Genomic DNA, 12,702 nt, shown 5'->3' on the forward strand with positions numbered 1-12,702 from the left:
TACTACCTTAAAGTGTACCTACCTCTTCAGCTGACGTTTGGATAGCAAATATCGCCAATTCTTGTCTAATTTGTAATTTCACTAGCACAAAAATTTGCATGGTGACCCCCTAACTTTTATTCTTGATTTTGAAAGAGTATGGTTTAAATATCGATGACAAAAAGTTTCAGCAAAAATTGAAGCCTTTGATTGACACACATACTACCTTAAAGTTTGCCTGCCTCTGCAGCTGCACTTTGGATTGAAAATAATGGTAAAACGTGGGTAATTTGTAATTAGTATAGTAAAAAACTTGTATGGTGACCCCCAATTTTTATTCTTGATTTTTGAAGAGAATGGTTGAAATATTGCTCGAGAAAAGCTTTAGCTTAAGCCTAAATCTTTGATTGAGGCGCATACTACCTTAAAGTCTACCTGCCTCTTCAGCTGACGTTTGACTAGCAAATATCGGCAATTCTTGTCCAATTTGTAATTTCTCTAGCACAAATATTTGCAGGGTGACCCCCAATTTTTATTCTTGATCTTGAAAGAGTATGGTTTAAATATTTCTTGAGAAAAGTTTGAGTACAAAGTTTAAGTCTTTCTTCGAGACTCCTACTATTTCAAAGTTTATCTGCCTCTGGAGGCGTTTTACCCAATAATTGACCTGCTGGGCGGTTGTATGTTGAGAAAAGGTCAATTACATGCTTGAGTTACAACTTGAACTGCAAAAGGAGTTTATTTTTTGGAATGTCAAGAAAAAAACCGGCAAAATTCGGCCGACTATGACACCTTTTAACTACTCCTGCGGAGGCTTTTTGTCTGGGTGGGTGGGGGACGCGTCGTGGTGCCTCAAAACGCCCTCACACGGCCGAGTACTCGACTCTGCTTTCTTGAGGTGACAGCAGTTTCTGAAGCTGTCTCCTCACCTGAATTTACTCATCCCTTGGAGTGAAAATCTGTTTTTATCACGTGAAAGAGGATAGATGCTTTGCTGATTTTGGTCCCCATTCATCGGGGGGAAATATCGAAAAGATGCCCGACAGTTTGACAACTAAATGTCTTCCTGAAAGCGAATAACACTCTTGGATTTTTGATTGGATTAAGTAGAATTCGCCTCGGGGACACTTATACAGACTCTCAAACCTTTTATTCTTATCTTATCTCACATTTGCGGGGCTTAATTTTAAAGCTCTTGGTGTACGAAAACTTTCTACCATCTTTGTTTTTCGAAATCAAAAATTTATTTTTCTCCATAGTGTTAACACTGAGTGGCCGCCTTTTGAATTAAACTATCGGTAAACTTACAGTGGTTTTTGAACTTAGGGAGAAATTATCGGAGACTTTGAAATAGGATGATGGCCTAGTATGAAGAGTTGAAGGTATGGGAAACTTGTTTATCTGAACCAAGTAATACGGATTCTACTTCAGCAAACTACGGCCACACAGTTCAGCCTGCACCACAGCATAAATTTCTCCACTTGTATTATGGGACTCCAAATTCTTGCAGGGGATTGTTTCTTAATTAATCTATACACCCTTGGGCATCTGTTCAAATCTATCCGTCATATGTAGGTCACCACGACTTGAACTGATTGTACAATTTTGTGGTGTGACTCCAGTAGGTTCAAGTTAAAAGTGACCCGGTGTGACAATAAGGTAAATCCGCAAGATATGAGTTACAAAGGCACTAAATGACAGGAGATAGTCTTCAAAAAACTATGTATTTTCTGCCGTTAAGATTGATTTTGATGTGGTTTGCATCTTAGCAATTTTGCAACACATTGAGGAGCGGTAAATGAATGGAAAGCTCGAGGTCACGTGACCACTGCAATTTATCCCTGCTCTTCATAACTTAGTTCAGGGTTTTGCCGCAACTACATGCTCTCTTACGCTTTGGCTTACAATGCTCAAATAGCAGCGTTCGCCACCGCTAAAACACACACATGAATTCCTCCATTTAGAAAAGACGTTTAATATTATCGCTTGTCATTCTGTGTTAATTTTAGGGTATTAAATCCTCCAAAGCTATGCTGCTAATTACTTATTCACTGGCATTTTACTATAACGGTGCTACTATCATGGTCGACAGTCGCAGCAGAAGTTCTCCATTGACACCCGTCTGGATGTAACGGATGGATGTTGGCACTTTTTGCAGGTGTTCCATTACTAAAATTGGGGTCGATGTAGCAACGGTTACCTGATTGAACTCCAAGACAAGACGTTACACGGTCTGCTGCCGTCAAATACAAAGCTCTGAGTAAACAGTGAATTCAATACAAATATAACGCTATGAAAATCATTGTTTTTGTAGGACAACGCGGATGGTAGAAAGTAGCTTTCCTGCAAAACACAATAGGTTTGATTTAGGCAAGCTAATAATTTCAGCTGTGTGCAGTCTATGATTGGGGCGCATACTACTTTAAAGTCATACCTGCCTCTTCAGCTGTAGTTTGAATTGAAATTATCGGCAATTCTTGTCCAATTTGTAATTTCTCTAGCACAACCATTTGCACGGTGACCCCTAATTTTTTTTCTTGATCTTGAAAGAGCATGGTTGAAATATTGTTGACGAAAAGTTTCAGCAAAAATGTCAGTCTTTCATTGAGGCGCATACAACCTTAAAGTGTACCTGCCTCTTCAGCTGTAGTTTGAATAGCAAATATTGGCAATTCTGGGGCAGTTTGTAATATCTCTAGCACAACAATTTGCGCGGTGACCCCCAATTTTTTTTTATTGATTTTGAACTAGCATGGTTGAAATATTGTTGATGAAAAGTTTCAGGAAAAATGTAAGTCTCTCATTGAGGCGCATACAACCTCAAAGTGTACCTGCCTCTAAAGCTGCACTTTGAATAACAAATATCGGCAATTCTTCTCCAATTTGTAATTTCTCTAGCACAAAAATTTCCACCGTGACCCCCAATTTTTCTTCTTCATCTTGAAAGAGTATGGTTTAAATATTTCTTGAGAAAAGTTTGAGTACAAAGTTTAAGTCTTTCTTCAAGACACCTACTATTTCAAAGTTTATCTGCCTCTGGAGGCGTTTTACCCAATAATTAACCTGCTGGGCGGTTGTATGTTGAGAAAAGGTCAATTACATGCTTGAGTTACAACTTGAACTGCAAAGGGAGTTTATTTTTTGGAATGTCAAGAAAAAAACCCGGCAAAATTCGGCCGACTATGACACCTTTTAACTACTCCTGCGGAGGCTTTTTGTCTGGGTGGGTGGGGGACGCGTCGTGGTGCCTCAAAACGCCCTCACACGGCCGAGTACTCGACTCTGCTTTCTTGAGGTGACAGCAGTTTCTGAAGCTGTCTCCTCACCTGAATTTACTCATCCCTTGGAGTGAAAATCTGTTTTTATCACGTGAAAGAGGATAGATGCTTTGCTGATTTTGGTCCCCATTCATCGGTGGAAATATCGAAAAGATGCCCGACAGTTTGACAACTAAATGTCTTCCTGAAAGCAGATAACACTCTTGGATTTTGATTGGATTAAGTAGAATTCGCCTCGGGGACACTTATACAGACTCTCAAACCTTTTTATTCTTATCTTATCTACCACTTGCGGGCTTAATTTTAAAGCTCTTGGTGTACGAAAACTTTCTACCATCTTTGTTTTTCGAAAATCAAAAAATTTATTTTCTCCATAGTGTTAACACTGGGTTGGTCGCCTGTTTGAATTAAAACTATCGGTAAACTTACAGTGGTTTTGAACTTAGGGAGAAATTATCGGAGACTTTGAAATAGGATGATGGCCTAGTATGAAGAGTTGAAGGTATGGGAAACTTGTTTATCTGAACCAAGTAATACGGATTCTACTTCAGCAAACTACGGCCACACAGTTCAGCCTGCACCACAGCATAAAATTCTCCACATGTATGATGGCACTCCGATTCTTGTAGGGATTGTTTCTTAATTAATCTATACACCCTTGGGCATCTGTTCAAATCTATCCGTCATATGTACGTCACCATGACTTGAACTGATTGTACAATTTTGTGGTGTGACTCCAGTAGGTTCAAGTGACCCTGTGTGACAATAAGGTAAATCGGCAAGATATGAGTTACAAAGGCACTAAATGACAGGAGATAGTCTTCAAAAAACTATGTATTTTCTGCCGTTAAGATTGATTTTGATGTGGTTTGCATCTTAGCAATTTTGCAACACATTGAGGAGCGGTAAATGAATGGAAAGCTAGAGGTCACGTGACCACTGCAATTTACCCTACTCTTCATAACTTAGTTCAGGGTTTTGCCGCAACTAGATGCTCTCTTACGCTTTGGCTTACAATGCTCAAATAGCAGCGTTCGCCAACGCTAAAACACACACATGAATTCCTCCATTTAGAAAAGACGTTTAATATTATCGCTTGTCATTCTGTGTTAATTTTAGGGTATTAAATCCTCCAAAGCTATGCTGCTAATTACTTATTCACTGGCATTTTACTATAACGGTGCTACTATCATGGTCGACAGTCGCAGCAGAAGTTCTCCATTGACACCCGTCTGGATGTAACGGATGGATGTTGGCACTTTTTGCAGGTGTTCCATTACTAAAATTGGGGTCGATGTAGCAACGGTTACCTGATTGAACTCCAAGACGTTACACGGTCTGCTGCCGTCAAATACAAAGCTCTGAGTAAACAGTGAATTCAATACAAATATAACGCTATGAAAATCATTGTTTTTGTAGGACAACGCGGATGGTAGAAAGTAGCTTTCCTGCAAAACACAATAGGTTTGATTTAGGCAAGCTAATAATTTCAGCTGTGTGCAGTCTATGATTGGGGCGCATACTACTTTAAAGTCATACCTGCCTCTTCAGCTGTAGTTTGAATTGAAATTATCGGCAATTCTTGTCCAATTTGTAATTTCTCTAGCACAACAATTTGCACGGTGACCCCTAATTTTTTTTCTTGATCTTGAAAGAGCATGGTTGAAATATTGTTGACGAAAAGTTTCAGGAAAAATGTAAGTCTCTCATTGAGGCGCATACAACCTTAAAGTGTACCTGCCTCTTCAGCTGTAGTTTGAATAACAAATATCGGCAATTCTTCTCCAATTTGTAATTTCTCTAGCACAAACATTTCCACCGTGACCCCCAATTTTTATTCTTCATCTTCAAAGAGCATGGTTGAAATGTTCTTGACGAAAAGTTTTAGCAAAAATGTAAGGTTCTCATTGAGGCGCATACAACCTCAAAACGTACCTGGCTCTAAATCTGCACTTTGAATAACAAATATCGGCAATTCTTCAGCTGTAGTTTGAATTGAAATTATCGGCAATTCTTGTCCAATTTGTAATTTCTCTAGCACAACAATTTGCACTGTGACCCCTTATTTTTTTCTTGATCTTGAAAGAGCATGGTTGAAATATTGTTGACGAATTCGAAAAGTTTCAGCAAAAATGTCAGTCTTTCATTGAGGCGCATACAACCTTAAAGTGTACCTGCCTCTTCAGCTGTAGTTTGAATAGCAAATATCGGCAATTCTGGGGCAGTTTGTAATATCTCTAGCACAAAAATTTGCGCGGTGACCCCCAATTTTTTTAATTGATTTTGAACTAGCATGGTCGAAATATTGTTGACGAAAAGTTTCAGGAAAAATGTAAGTCTCTCATTGAGGCGAGTACAACCTCAAAGTGTACCTGCCTCTAAAGCTGCACTTTGAATAACAAATATCGGCAATTCTTCTCCAATTTGTAATTTCTCTAGCACAAAAATTTCCACCGTGACCCCCAATTTTTTTTCTTGATCTTGAAAGAGTATGGTTTAAATATTTCTTGAGAAAAGTTTGAGTACAAAGTTTAAGTCTTTCTTCAAGTCTCCTACTATTTCAAAGTTTATCTGCCTCTGGAGGCGTTTTAACCCAATAATTGACCTGCTGGGCGGTTGTATGTTGAGAAAAGGTCAATTACATGCTTGAGTTACAACTTGAACTGCAAAAGGAGTTTATTTTTTGGAATGTCAAGAAAAAAACCCGCAAAATTCGGCCGACTATGACACCTTTTAACTACTCCTGCGGAGGCTTTTTGTCTGGGTGGGTGGGGGACGCGTCGTGGTGCCTCAAAACGTCCCCACACGGCCGAGTACTCGACTCTGCTTTCTTGTGGTGACAGCGGTTTCTGAAGCTGTCTCCTCACCTGAATTTACTCATCCCTTGGAGTGAAAATCTGTTTTTATCACGTAAAAGAGGATAGATGCTTTGCTGATTTTGGTCCCCATTCATCGGGGGCGAAAAGATGCCAGACAGTTTGACAACTAAATGTCTTCCTGAAAGCGAATAACACTCTTGGATTTTTGATTGGATTAAGTAGAATTCGCCTCGGGGACACTTATACAGACTCTCAAACCTTTTTATTCTTATCTTATCTACCACTTGCGGGGCTTAATTTTAAAGCTCTTGGTGTACGAAAACTTTCTACCATCTTTGTTTTTCGAAAATCAAAAAATTTATTTTTCTCCATAGTGTTAACACTGAGTTGGCCGCCTGTTTGAATTAAAACTATCGGTAAACTTACAGTGGTTTTTGAACTTAGGGAGAAATTATCGGAGACTTTGAAATAGGATGATGGCCTAGTATGAAGAGTTGAAGGTATGGGAAACTTGTTTATCTGAACCAAGTAATACGGATTCTACTTCAGCAAACTACGGCCACACAGTTCAGCCTGCACCACAGCATAAAATTCTCCACTTGTATGATGGGACTCCGAATTCTTGTAGGGGATTGTTTCTTAATTAATCTATACACCCTTGGGCATCTGTTCAAATCTATCCGTCATATGTACGTCACCACGACTTGAACTGATTGTACAATTTTGTGGTGTGACTCCAGTAGGTTCAAGTTAAAAGTGACCCGGTGTGACAATAAGGTAAATCCGCAAGATATGAGTTACAAAGGCACTAAATGACAGGAGATAGTCTTCAAAAAACTATGTATTTTCTGCCGTTAAGATTGATTTTGATGTGGTTTGCATCTTAGCAATTTTGCAACACATTGAGGAGCGGTAAATGAATGGAAAGCTAGAGGTCACGTGACCACTGCAATTTATCCCTGCTCTTCATAACTTAGTTCAGGGTTTTGCCGCAACTAGATGCTCTCTTACGCTTTGGCTTACAATGCTCAAATAGCAGCGTTCGCCAACGCTAAAACACACACACATGAATTCCTCCATTTAGAAAAGACGTTTAATATTATCGCTTGTCATTTTGTGTTAATTTTAGGGTATTAAATCCTCCAAAGCTATGCTGCTAATTACTTATTCACTGGCATTTTACTATAACGGTGCTACTATCATGGTCGACAGTCGCAGCAGAAGTTCTCCATTGACACCCGTCTGGATGTAACGGATGGATGTTGGCACTTTTTGCAGGTGTTCCATTACTAAAATTGGGGTCGATGTAGCAACGGTTACCTGATTGAACTCCAAGACGTTACACGGTCTGCTGCCGTCAAATACAAAGCTCTGAGTAAACAGTGAATTCAATACAAATATAACGCTATGAAAATCATTGTTTTTGTAGGACAACGCGGATGGTAGAAAGTAGCTTTCCTGCAAAACACAATAGGTTTGATTTAGGCAAGCTAATAATTTCAGCTGTGTGCAGTCTATGATTGGGGCGCATACTACTTTAAAGTCATACCTGCCTCTTCAGCTGTAGTTTGAATTGAAATTATCGGCAATTCTTGTCCAATTTGTAATTTCTCTAGCACAACAATTTGCACGGTGACCCCTAATTTTTTTCTTGATCTTGAAAGAGCATGGTTGAAATATTGTTGACGAAAAGTTTCAGGAAAAATGTAAGTCTCTCATTGAGGCGCATACAACCTTAAAGTGTACCTGCCTCTTCAGCTGTAGTTTGAATAGCAAATATCGGCAATTCTTCTCCAATTTGTAATTTCTCTAGCACAAACATTTCCACCGTGACCCCCATTTTTCTTCTTCATCTTCAAAGAGCATGGTTGAAATATTCTTGACGAAAAGTTTGAGCAAAAATGTAAGGTTCTCATTGAGGCGCATACAACCTCAAAATGTACCTGGCTCTAAAGCTGCACTTTGAATAACAAATATCGGCAATTCTTGAGCTGTAGTTTGAATTGAAATTACCGACAATTCTTGTCCAATTTGTAATTTCTCTAGCACAACAATTTGCACGGTGACCCCAAATTTTTTTCTTGATCTTTTGATCTGAAAGAGTATGGTTGAAATATTTGTTGACGAAAAGTTTCAGCAAAAATGTCAGTCTTTCATTGAGGCGCATACAACCTTAAAGTGTACCTGCCTCTTCAGCTGTAGTTGAATAGCAAATATTGGCAATTCTGGGGCAGTTTGTAATTTCTCTAGCACAAATATTTGCCGCGGTGACCCCCCAATTTTTTTTATTTGATTTTTAACTAGCATGGTCGAAATATTGTTGACGAAATGTTTCAGGAAAAATGTAAGTCTCTCATTGAGGCGAGTACAACCTCAAAGTGTACCTGCCTCTAAAGCTGCACTTTGAATAACAAATATCGGCAATTCTTCTCCAATTTGTAATTTCTCTAGCACAAAAATTTCCACCGTGACCCCCAATTTTTATTCTTGATCTTGAAAGAGTATGGTTTAAATATTTCTTGAGAAAAGTTTGAGTACAAAGTTTAAGTCTTTCTTCGAGACTCCTACTATTTCAAAGTTTATCTGCCTCTGGAGGCGTTTTACCCAATAATTGACCTGCTGGGCGGTTGTATGTTGAGAAAAGGTCAATTACATGCTTGAGTTACAACTTGAACTGCAAAAGGAGTTTATTTTTTGGAATGTCAAGAAAAAAACCCGGCAAAATTCGGCCGACTATGACACCTTTTAACTACTCCTGCGGAGGCTTTTTGTCTGGGTGGGTGGGGGACGCGTCGTGGTGCCTCAAAACGCCCTCACACGGCCGAGTACTCGACTCTGCTTTCTTGAGGTGACAGCAGTTTCTGAAGCTGTCTCCTCACCTGAATTTACTCATCCCTTGGAGTGAAAATCTGTTTTTATCACGTGAAAGAGGATAGATGCTTTGCTGATTTTGGTCCCCATTCATCGGGGGAAATATCGAAAAGATGCCCGACAGTTTGACAACTAAATGTCTTCCTGAAAGCAAATAACACTCTTAGATTTTTGATTGGATTAAGTAGAATTCGCCTCGGGGACACTTATACAGACTCTCAAACCTTTTTATTCTTATCTTATCTACCACTTGCGGGGCTTAATTTTAAAGCTCTTGGTGTACGAAAACTTTCTACCATCTTTGTTTTTCGAAAATCAAAAAATTTATTTTTCTCCATAGTGTTAACACTGAGTTGGCCGCCTGTTTGAATTAAAACTATCGGTAAACTTACAGTGGTTTTTGAACTTAGGGAGAAATTATCGGAGACTTTGAAATAGGATGATGGCCTAGTATGAAGAGTTGAAGGTATGGGAAACTTGTTTATCTGAACCAAGTAATACGGATTCTACTTCAGCAAACTACGGCCACACAGTTCAGCCTGCACCACAGCATAAAATTCTCCACTTGTATGATGGGACTCCGAATTCTTGTAGGGGATTGTTTCTTAATTAATCTATACACCCTTGGGCATCTGTTCAAATCTATCCGTCATATGTACGTCACCACGACTTGAACTGATTGTACAATTTTGTGGTGTGACTCCAGTAGGTTCAAGTTAAAAGTGACCCGGTGTGACAATAAGGTAAATCGGCAAGATATGAGTTACAAAGGCACTAAATGACAGGAGATAGTCTTCAAAAAACTATGTATTTTCTGCCGTTAAGATTGATTTTGATGTGGTTTGCATCTTAGCAATTTTGCAACACATTGAGGAGCGGTAAATGAATGGAAAGCTCGAGGTCACGTGACCACTGCAATTTATCCCTGCTCTTCATAACTTAGTTCAGGGTTTTGCCGCAACTACATGCTCTCTTACGCTTTGGCTTACAATGCTCAAATAGCAGCGTTCGCCACCGCTAAAACACACACATGAATTCCTCCATTGAGAAAAGACGTTTAATATTATCGCTTGTCATTTTGTGTTCATTTTAGGGTATTAAATCCTCCAAAGCTATGCTGCTAATTACTTATTCACTGGCATTTTACTATAACGGTGCTACTATCATGGTCGACAGTCGCAGCAGAAGTTCTCCATTGACACCCGTCTGGATGTAACGGATGGATGTTGGCACTTTTTGCAGGTGTTCCATTACTAAAATTGGGGTCGATGTAGCAACGGTTACCTGATTGAACTCCAAGACGTTACACGGTCTGCTGCCGTCAAATACAAAGCTCTGAGTAAACAGTGAATTCAATACAAATATAACGCTATGAAAATCATTGTTTTTGTAGGACAACGCTGATGGTAGAAAGTAGATTTTCTGCAAAACACAATAGGTTTGATTTAGGCAAGCAAATAATTTCAGCTGTGTGCAGTCTATGATTGGGGCGCACACTACTTTAAAGTCATACCTGCCTCTTCAGCTGTAGTTTGAATTGAAATTATCGGCAATTCTTGTCCAATTTGTAATTTCTCTAGCACAACAATTTGCACGGTGACCCCTAATTTTTTTTCTTGATCTTGAAAGAGCATGGTTGAAATATTGTTGACGAAAAGTTTCAGGAAAAATGTAAGTCTCTCATTGAGGCGCATACAACCTTAAAGTGTACCTGCCTCTAAAGCTGCACTTTGAATAACAAATATCGGCAATTCTTCAGCTGTAGTTTGAATTGAAATTATCGGCAATTCTTGTCCAATTTGTAATTTCTCTAGCACAACAATTTGCACTGTGACCCCTTATTTTTTTCTTGATCTTGAAAGAGCATGGTTGAAATATTGTTGACGAATTCGAAAAGTTTCAGCAAAAATGTCAGTCTTTCATTGAGGCGCATACAACCTTAAAGTGTACCTGCCTCTTCAGCTGTAGTTTGAATTGAAATTATCGGCAATTCTTGTCTAATTTGTAATTTCTCTAGCACAAATATTTGCATGGTGACCCCTTAACTTTTATTCTTGATTTTGAAAGAGTATGGTTGAAATATCGATGACAAAAAGTTTTAGCAAAAATTAAAGCCTTTGATTGACACACATACTACCTTAAAGTTTGCTTGGCTCTGGAGCTGCACTTTGAATTGAAAATAATGGTAAAACGTGGGTAATTTATAATTTCTACAGTAAAAAATTGGAGGGTGACCCCAATATTTTGTTCTGGATTTGGAAAGAGCATGGCTGAAATATTGCTCGAGAAAAGCTTTAGCTTAAGCTCGGATGTTGACTGTTTTCAACTTAGTTGAAGAAATGCAAGTCCTCTGTAATCGATATTAGTCTTAAGGGACTGGTCAGTTTCTTCGGCCTGGGGGGTGGATTCATGGGGGGGGGGTCACCCTGTTTTTGACTTTGGTGATAAGGGGGTCACCATGTTTTTGAAATGCCCAATAGGGGGGGGGGGGTCAGTGTTAATTTTGAATTTCAACACAGGCTCGTCATTACCTATAATGCATCGTGTCAGCCTCAAATTTTATCATTCAGTTGCATTTTTTGGGCACCACACTTTAATAAATCAGAGATATATGCTAGAGATATCTTGATGTTTGCTAAGTGAAAGTGTACCGTTATGAAATCTGCAGCGCCCTTAAACGGCCGAAATGGTCAAACTTTCGTTTTACTAACATATTTACAGCCAAATGTCTGTCACTTCAATATCTGCACGTTTTATCAAAATTTGTGAATCAATTTCAGAATTGTATCACTAATTACAATATTCAAATTAGCATTTAATTGGCATGATGCTCCAGATATTATCATTTCTTGTATATTACAATTTATATGGCAAGTTTCATCATATTTAATGCAGTAAATCTTGGTATATAACACTATGGTCATCATGGGTCCCATAGACAACCATGTAACAGACAAATTAAAAGGTTGATAACTTCATTAATATGAGTATCACACCCACCAAAATCTAATTAGTTCTTGCCATTTGATATCTGAAGCCCACATGTGTGACACATATGAGCTAAAAATGAGGCAGGCAAAACAGTTGAAAATAATAGAAGAACAACTTTGTGGGTTTTTTTTTCAGAGTTTTATTATTTGAAGAGGCGAGCATGGATATTGTACTGTAAGAGCGCAACGGTCAGTGTCATTTACATTAAATGCTGGAATGAATAGGAATCCAAACTTACTGCTAATAGGTCCATAAGAATTTTCCCTGTAACGTTCCTATCTCCCTATGAGTAGGACAACAGTGAAGAACTTTGATCAGTGTTTCACCAATTGAATTCTACCTGCTGTGTGTTAGCTATACCTGATATGTCTGCAATACCCTGCTCTACAATTCATAAAACCATATTTATCAAGATGGCAAGGAGTGGGAGATGTAGGTAATTCATGGTGAGCATTGTGAAAGCATTAATTTGTAATCACCTGCATTTCTTGTCAAGACAAAGAAAGCGTGACAGTCTTTATGAAATCGTTGGAAATATCTCAGAATATATTTACATGATTGTCAACTTTTTGAAGTTCATACTTTACAATAGCTTATACCTCAATTATTTCATACACATTTTTGTGACCGTGACAAGTTAATCAGATATTCAATACTGAAAAGATAACAATGATACTCTTTACCAAGCTCTCCAAATACAAATCCTGACTGAACATTTAAAACTCTCGTTTTCAAGAGAATTTCAGAAGCCCAATTTCATGTGA

Source organism: Ptychodera flava, chromosome 4 (genome assembly GCF_041260155.1).
Source record: "Ptychodera flava strain L36383 chromosome 4, AS_Pfla_20210202, whole genome shotgun sequence".
Lineage (NCBI taxonomy): Eukaryota > Metazoa > Hemichordata > Enteropneusta > Ptychoderidae > Ptychodera > Ptychodera flava.